This window comes from Chlorocebus sabaeus, chromosome 10 (assembly GCF_047675955.1).
Source record: "Chlorocebus sabaeus isolate Y175 chromosome 10, mChlSab1.0.hap1, whole genome shotgun sequence".
Classification (NCBI taxonomy): domain Eukaryota; kingdom Metazoa; phylum Chordata; class Mammalia; order Primates; family Cercopithecidae; genus Chlorocebus; species Chlorocebus sabaeus.
In genome coordinates, this window is record NC_132913.1 from 57,905,614 (window position 1) to 57,915,107 (window position 9,494).

The 9,494-nt window shown below is 40.5% G+C and overlaps 1 pseudogene; it reads right to left on the bottom strand.

The window, feature by feature from the left end:
• Positions 1-4,997: 4,997 nt before the first annotated feature.
• On the bottom strand, positions 4,998-5,984 carry LOC103217286 (high mobility group protein B1 pseudogene; annotated as a pseudogene).
• Positions 5,985-9,494: the final 3,510 nt, after the last annotated feature.

Consider the following 9,494-nt stretch of genomic DNA (forward strand, 5'->3'; position numbering starts at 1 on the left):
ACTACATGTTTTCTCCCACTCATAAGGTTTATAGGGGGAAGGACAACTCATTTAAATAGGCATATCTTCCTCTGTTCTTTTTCCATCCTCTGCCCCCAAAGTACCACTACCCTACAAACCTCTCGCTGCCCCCCAGGGCCTAGAGAAGGCCCTTTAAGGGGATAAGAAATGATGCATTTTGTAGGAAGCAACCTCTAAGCTGAGTTAGGTGAAAGAAGCCATTGTTCTTAACACACATAGTCACCAGCCACAGGCCTGTAAAATAAGCTTAGATTCCTTCAGAAAAGGAGTCTCTTTGAGCAGCCTAGCCCCTTCTAACTAGGTGTACTATCTTCACCTCTTCTTGACCCTCATAAAGTTGGTTTTCTGTCTACACATTTCTCTGCTTAGGCAAGAAAATATGGCTGGGGTGGGGAATCTCCATTCCAGGAGTGTAGTGCCAGAATTCTGGGCTGTCCAACGTTTACCTTACCTTACTCTCAGCGTCCCTGTCTTCCTTGGGAAATCTCACTGTCTAGGTGGGAAGTAGGCTCCATGTTGTCTCTCTCTCACTACAGAGCCACCATGGAACAAAACCTCGAAAGAGGCCCTGCCTTGAGAACAGCCTGGCCAACATGGTGAAACCTCAGCTCTACTAAAATACAAATAAAATTAGCTGGGCATAGTGGCTCACCTGTAATCCCAGCTACTCAGGAGGCCAAGGCAGGAGAATCGCTTGAGCCCGGGAGGCAGAGGTTGCAGTGAGCCGAGATTGTGCCACTGCACTCCAGCTTGGGCGACAGAGGGAGACTCTGTCTCAAAAGAAAAAAAAAAAAGAGGCCCTGCCAAGCTGGTGCTCCTCCCAGACTCTTCAGCCAACGAAGCAAAGAGATGTGGAGGTTGGAGAACATCAGCAGCAAGGCCTGTTTCTATTGCCTGGCCCTCCAGAGTATCCCTGGATCCTGCCTATTGTCCACACTGGGTTCTCTACCCTCCCATCAATTCTATGAGTCCCTGACTTCCTTCCAATGAATTTCCTTTTTGCATAAGATGGTCTCAATTGTTCTCACCCTGTCTAGTGGCTAGGGAAAAAAAGAAAAGACGGTCTCAGTTTCTGATGACTACAATCATGAACCCTAACGGATTGTGGTATTATCCTCAAGGTGAATGAATCTTCTGGACAAGTAGATATAATAATATCTATTATTAGTGTCTCTGTTGCCAACATTTCTGGCTCTGTGTTTTGCTGTTTATTGCTCACTTAACTAAAAAGCTTCACATTCTAATACAATGAATTGGAATAAGATGGCTAGAGAAAGATCAGGACAATATCAGAGTAGGGAACAAACAATTCTAAAAGGGTCTAGTTGTGCAACCTATTTCTCAACATAGCACCTAAACATCATAATTATAGCATTTGGGGACAACTAAAATGATTGATTTTCCAGAAAATATCTGTTGTTTAATTACAGGATCATATGGGTCTTTCGGCAACCAACAGATGCCAAAACAGACTTTAAGCACCATCTTGAGAAACTTGTGATTTGCTTAGTGTGCTTTTAATTTAAAGCATATGGTTTGACATTCAACTGCAGTGTCCAAAATGAAGACATTAGCAATGAATCACTCTATTGGAGAAAATGCAGTGCTCCCGGACCAGGTCTTTTGGTCTGTGTACTCAAATGGTTCTGTTTAGAGGCATAAACACAAAGCAGCTCTGCCTGCTTCAGCCGGCTGTTCCTGGCATTCATGAGACATCAAAGGGCCTCACGAACGAATTCCCCTGCAATGCACAGTGCTTGGCACCATGGCCTGCCTCCATCTGAATAAACAGAGTGCAGTTTGGTCACTGGAAACTAGGATTAGAATGATCAGAAGGCCGGAAAGATCATTTATTTTGTGGCAACTTTTCCTTTTTGAATCTCTCAGCCTTCTAGCTTAGTCTGACACTTCATGGCCCTTGGGGAATCCAGCTATCCTGTGTGGAAATTCAGAACTGCAGCCTTTATACTAAGAACCACGCTATGGCTACAGGCCACAGACCTGAGTCCATTGGGACCACATGTGGTCTACCTGCTGGTGAGGGATGGCAGTAAGGACACAGAGTGTAGTTGTAAGGATGTGGGCTCTGGACTTATATGGCCCAAATGTGTATCAGCAAGCCATTTCCAAGTTATGTGAACTTGGGTAAAGGGGTCCTGGGCTTCAGTTTCAGAATCTATAAAATGGTAATAACAGTACAAATCTTTCAGAGTTGTTATGGGAATTAAATGAAATTACTCATGTCCAGAGCTAAGCTAAGAATCTAGTATATAAAAAGCTATAAAAATATAGTTAACCATTATTGTCATTATTATTACAATTATTATTAGAAATGGGTCCTGCCTCTTTGCGTCAAGTCCTTTCATGCCTCTGCTTAAATTCAATGCATATTTAATGAAGTGCCTACTGCAGGTCAGATCCGGTGTGTTAGATGCTTTTACGTACTTCTCAGAGCGCTGTATGGCTTGAAAAATCGCTTTTGTATTTCTCTGTTCATTTTCCTCAGTGTTTCCACCCATCCTGTCTTCATTTCACCCTACAGGACATTCTCCCTCACTCCTCATTGTGTTCTTAATCATTCTCTATCTCTGCAGCACACAGTAGTAAGGACTACATCAAGCTAAAGCATAGAATACTGTTAGTACTGGTAGCACCCATTTGACTATACTCCAGGCAGTTACATCAAAGGAGAGGCATTTCAGAAGGTGAATCCAATTTGTTTTATTTTCCAAAGTGAGCTCTGGGTAGAAAATCTATTACTCCCAAAGATTTGCAGTAACTCTTTATATATTAGGCACAGTAATCTGTTGTCAAATATAGCTGTTCCAAGTATCTTTTTTCCATTTGTTATTTCTTGTTTGTTTTTACTGTTAAAAGGGTTTTTGTTTTTGTTTTGCCTGTAATCCCATAATCCCAGCACTTTGGGAGGCTGAGGCAGGCGGATCATTTGAGGTCAGGAGTTTGCGACCAGCCTGGTCAACATTGTGAAACCCCGTCTCTACTAAAAATACAAAAAATTAGCCGGGCATGGTGGTGGGCACCTGTAATCCCAGCTACTTGGGAGGCAGAGGCAGGAGAATTGCTTCAACCTGGGAGGCGGAGGTTGCAAGGAGCCGAGATTGTGCCACTGCACTCCAACCTTGACGACAGAGTGAAACTCCAGCCCAGACAAAAAAAAAAAAAAGGTTTTTTTGATGTACTCAGCTCAATACTTTAGAGTGCTCACCCTTAGCCTCATGCTTAGAAAATCTTTCCCACCCTGTGGTTACATATTCACCCATATTTGCTTTTATCACTTTTCAAATATTTTAATATTTAGATTTAATACAAATATCCTTAAAATGTTGATCTTTAAACTGTCTAGGATTTATCTAGCAAAAATTATTAACTTCATAAGTCAGCCATGATTGTTGATTATTTTCCCTTCCTGGAAATATTGCCTTGCTTCTTATGGCAGTGATGGCTCTGGGAAGGTAGTAATGAAGGAATGCAGAAATGGTCCAGTGGATATAAACAGCAGAGAACTCTGAAGATAAGCCCTTCCTTGTTTTTTTTTAAATTATTATTATTAGTTTATTAGTATCATCTAGGACTCAGATGTTCGTATTCCTCCTGAAATTACATAAACAAATGCAAATGGAAATAATCCAAATCAAAATTATATAACAAAACAACACTCCATCACAAAAGCATGTAAAATTATAAGAATGCGGCCAGGCGTGGTGGCTCACGCCTGTAATCCCAGCACTTGGGGAGGCCGAGGCGGGCGGATCACCAGGTCAGGAGATCGAGACCATCCTGGCTAACATGGTGAAACCCCATCTCTACTAAAAAAATACAAAAAATTAGCTGGGCGTGGTGGCAGGCACCTGTAGTCCCAGCTACTCAGGAGGCTGAGGCAGGAGAATGGTGTGAACCCAGGAGGCAGAGCTTGCAGTGAGCCGAGATCGTGCCACTGCACTCCAGCCTGGGTGACAGAGTGACACTCCATCTCAAAAAAAAAAAAAAAAAAAATTATAAGAACACTTTTAAAATACTGGCACTTTAAGAAAACGATAATCTCGAAAACCACAAAATTGCCAAATTCTTCCCTAAACTGCTAAGCAGATAAACATGACTAATGAATGAGTTTGGGTTTTATAAACAAAAATCATTCAAATAAATTGAACAATTCATACTGAAATGCAAAGTTTAAGTGCCTTCCTCCTATCTACTTGGATTTATAAAGGGGCAAACCGTAATATAGGAAATGTATACCCTATTTTAAAAGCTGGCCCAATTAATTAAAAATACTTTTAATGGAAAGTCTTATTTCCTGAGCAGTCCATATTTAGAAAAATGGGAAAAGACATCTATAGCCAGCATTTTCATAGTCTTCACTGAGACTAATGTCAACAAAAAATTTAATTTGGCAGTCTTGTATTTTAAGCTCACACTTTTGGGGACACATTCTCAGGTCTTCTTTAACATGAGAACTGCAAAATATCACTGCCATTACATGGTAATGGGAGTTAAAGAATAGAGTCCTCATGTAAAGGATAGAGCATCCTTTTCTGTTATTCAAGGACAGACTTTCAAAATGTTTGCTTCTAATAATCCCATGCTGTGAGTAGATTGATTACTCTTCAGTTTGTAAATATAAGTGGGCTATGTGAAATTTCTTAACTGATCAAGATTTTGGATTTTCAGTTATGGATGAAAACTATTTCAACTTAACTTTACCCCTGTTGTGATATGCAGGGTATGTAGACAAAAGCTTGTTACTAGCTAACTATATGAAAGAATAAACACGGTAATAATTCATGTGATTCAAAATGGGCAAAAGCAAAAGACTAGCTTCCCCTCAAGAAGAAAAATTTCAGACCTATGAAAAGGACAATACTAATTTAAAAAATTGTATTTACTTGGAAGCATTCAGAATGTCAACAAAACAGCTGTAAATTTTTTTTTTTTTTTGCAATTACAAAGTGGTATTCAGTTAACAGAACAACAATTATTTCATATAAGCTGCATCAGAGACAACTAAAGATAAAAAACTATCATCCCCATAGATAACTAATTTGTGCTGTGCACCAACAAGAACCTGCTTTAGATTTCCACTCCAGTTTACAACCCCCATACTGTACCAGGCAAGGTTAGTGGCTATTGAAAATACCACCAGGACAGGGCCCTCTAAAGACACATTTGGTAGTGTATTAACTATACAAGAAAAGACACTGTACAGTGTAAAAACAAATCTTACACAGGCTTACATTTTAATTTTTTTTCTTTAAAAGGCGTGAGTTGTGTACAGGGGGGTTAAATGCTTTATAGACAAGGAAGAAAACTAGGCTAGAACCAACTTATTCATCATCATCATCTTCTTCATCTTCCTCCTCATCATCCTCATCTTCCTCATCTTCCTCCTCTTCCTTCTTTTTCTTGCTTTTTTCAGCCTTGACAACTCCCTCTTTTGCTGCATCAGGCTTTCGTTTAGCTCGATATGCAGCAGTATCCTTTTCGTGTTTTTGCTTCAGCTTGGCAGGCTTCTTCTCACAAGGCTGCTTGTCCTTTGCAGCAGTGTTATTCCACATCTCTCCCAGTGTCTTCGCAACATCACCAATGGACAGGCCAGGATATTCTCCTTTGATTTTTGGGTGACAGAGCAGAACAGGAAAAAGGCTGAAGGAGGCCTGTTGGGTGCATTGGGATCCTCTAACTTCTTTTTTGTCTCCCCTTTAGGAGGGATAGAGGTTTTCATTTCTCTTTCATATTGGACCTTGTCCACTTTTGCAATATCTTCAAATTTTCCTTTCTCTTTAGCAGACGTAGTCTTCCACCTCTCTGAGCACTTCTTAGAAAACTCTGAGAAGTTGACTGAGGCATCTGGGTGCTTCTTCTTATGCTCCTCCCGACAAGTTTGCACAAAAAAATGTATATGATGACATTTTGCCTCTCTGCTTGTTAGGGTCTCCTTTGCCCATGTTGAGTTATTTTTCCTCAGCAAGGCATAAAGTCGCCCAGTGCCCATCTGGCTCTCACTTGCCCTGGCACTGTCTCTATGGAGCTCAATGTACTGCAGTGGCTGTGAGAGTGGGAGCCAGGCATAGCCTCCTCACCCTCTCCGCTCTGTAATATTACCCTTCCTGGTTTTTATATAGTTTAATGATTTGTAGTGATATACTGTAATAACTTAGCCTTTTAATTTGGGTTTTCTGCTGCACTTATAACAACGTTTTGAATACAGAGTGCATCACTGTTAATTAATAGGATTTATCTTCTCAAGTGTGCTAGGGCAGGAAAAAAAGTTAAATTCACTCTTAGGTCCTTTTCACTTTTGGCTTCTGCTGTTCCCACTCCAGCCAAGGCTTTCATCACCTCGGTTGGACTATTATAATGTCTTTTTTGATTCTCTTCTTTCTCTCTCTCCTCTAAATTATTCTGCATGCCACTGCCAATTACTATATGTCATCCTCCTGATCAGAAGCTCCAATGTCTCCCCAGAGCCCATGGGATAAAAGACAAAATCTTTAAGAATGACTTCTGCCAGGAGCGGTGGCTCACGCCTGTAATCCCAACACTTTAGGAGGCTGAGGCAGGTGGATCACCTGAGGTTGCGAGTTCAAGACCAGCCTGACTAACATGGAGAAACCCTGTCTCTACTAAAAATACAAAATACAAGATTAGCCGGGCATGGTGGTGCATGCCTGTAATCCCAGCTACTTGGGAGGCTGAGGCAGGAGAATCACTTGAACCTGGGAGGCAGAGGTTGTGGTGAGCCAAGATCATGCCTTTGCACTCCAGCCTGGGCAACAAGAGTAAACCTCTGTCCACACACACCCACACACCCACAAAGACTTCCAAACCTTCACAGTCATACATTATTTTCCTAAAATCTCCACTTCTCTGCCCCTGAAATCAGTGGTGATACTAGGGGAAGGCCTGTGGGTACCTTAAGCACCCTGAGAATACATTACTTAGGTCCATGAAATCCACCCCCCCATAGAAGTATGAGTATTGTTTGAAATTGAAAGTATTAATTGCCCATATAAGTGTGAAAGAAAGCATCTTTAGGAAACATTGCTATTTTGAAAAAAATCTAGTAGCATATTATCCAAGAAAATACAAAATACAACTAGGCACGGTGGCTCATGCCTGTAATCCCAGCACTTTGGGAGGTCGAGGAGGGCAGATCACCTGAGGTCGGGAGTTCAACACCAGCCTGACCAACATGGAGAAACCCCGTCTCTACTAAAAATACAAAACTAGCCAGGTGTGGTGGCACATGTCTGTAATCCCAGCTACTTAGGAAGGCTAAGGCAGGAGAACCACTTGAACCCAGGAGGCGGAGGTTGCGGTGAGCCGAGATCATGCCATTGCACTCCAGCCTGGGCAACAAGAGTGAAACTCCATCTCAAAAAAAAAAAAAAAAAAGAAAAAGAAAAAGAAAATACAAAACACTATGCATTTGCTATATAAGCCATTTGATAGCCCATAGAATATTTCTTTTATTCTAAAAGATTTTTTCTCTATAAACATCTTAAAACTTTCATGTTTTTTCTCTTCTCATTTTTCCAATGGCATAGATTAGTGTCGCTGATATCCCCAGATTTCATAGATGAAAGAGTCACACAAACATCAGCCACCTTTTCTTACCACAAAATAGGAAAACAGTAGTTATTCCCAATCCAACTGTCTTTGGGATTTAGGATGACAGTTGTCTACTTCATATTGGGTAAAGGTTTTGTGTGCTTTTAGGCAAAGGTTTTGTGTAATCATTCAAGAAAATTTTTGGTTTCGTTTTTAAAATGCTTACAAAAACATAAATATTCATCAGTAGAAACTTGTTAACATAATGGTACATCCATAAAATGGAATACTATGGAACCATGAATAAGAATGACATAGCTATATCATCATGGACCACATAACAATGTTGTGATCAATAATGAACCACATATAGGATGGTGGCCCCATAAGATTATAATACCATATTTTTGCTGTACCTTTTCTAAGTTTACATATGTTTAGATACACAATTTTTTACCACTGTGTTATAATTGCCTACAGTATTGAGTATGGGAACATGCTATACAGGTTTTTAGCCTAAGAGCAACAGGTTATACCATATAGCTTAGGTATCTAATAGACTATACCGTCTATGTTTGTGTAAGTACACTATAGGTTATTCCAACGAAGACAAAATTGTCTGATGGCACGTTTCTCAGAACATATCCTTGTTGTTAAGCGATGCTTGACTTTATGCAAAAGCCTCCATGTTATATTGAAATATGAAAAAAGCAAGGCACAGAGTGTGTAAATATGCTCACATTTGAGGGTTTTATTTTTATTTTTATTTTTTACAGGCAGGAGATGTAGCCTTAGAATTTTATGTATATAGAATAGTTCACACAAGACAGCAATGGCGACAGTTTCCTCTGGAGCAAGGGCTAGGGTTCCGGGGAGGACTTACTTATTCATCATCTTTTGTGCTATTTAACTTTTTTCCTATACCTAAAGTGTGTGAATTTTTTCAATTAAAACTGTTAATTAAACATTTTAAAAATAAAATGTATAATGAAATTTTACCCTCATTTAATGACCCTTAAGCAAAGAGGGAAGTGAACTATATCAACAGATACAGAAACCAGCTAGGTCAGCACTTTTGAGTTAGAGAGGAACAATAACTCTTTCTGAAACAGAAGAACATTCTTCAGTGACTGCATATCATTCAGAACTTAAGCAACAAAAAAAGACAAAGCAGGGATAGAAAAGCTGCAATAATTAAAGCAACCCAAACAATTTCCTTCCAGATATGTGGGAAAAGAAAGTAGGGCCGGGCGTGGTGGCTCACGCCTGTAATCCCAGCACTTTGGGAGGCCGAGGCGGGTGAATCACGAGGTCAGGAGATCGAGACCATCCTGGTTAACACGGTGAAACCCTGTCTCTACTAAAAATACAAAAAATTAGCCGGAAGTGGTGGCGGGCGCCTGTAGTCCCAGCTACTCGGGAGGCTGAGGCGGGAGAATGACGTAAACCCGGGAGGTGGAGCTTGCAGTGAGCCGAGATCGCGCCACTGCACTCCCGTCTGGGAGACACAGCGAGATTCCGTCTCAAAAAAAAAAAAAAAAAAAGAAAGTAGAAGAGAAGGAGGTGACCCTTAAGGAACACGGTATTCCAGAAAGAGGCCACACAATGCAGTTGCGCACATGTATAGCAAGTTAGCTAGTTCTTAAGTCTCCATTTTTGCTGATGGTAGAAAACAATCTGGTAGCTTCCAGGTAAACTCAATCACTTACAGGATTTTTCATAGTCTCTCTTTAATATAAATACTCAGTTAATTTAGGCTTCTCCTCCCTCACCCTTCTTCTCTTATCCCCTTCTTACCCAAATTTTAAAACATTTTTTACTATACCTGTTATCTGTATTTCCCCCTAGAGAACCCTTTGGGTCCTATCGCTGTCCTGAAACACATTATCAGGGTTGCCAAAGAC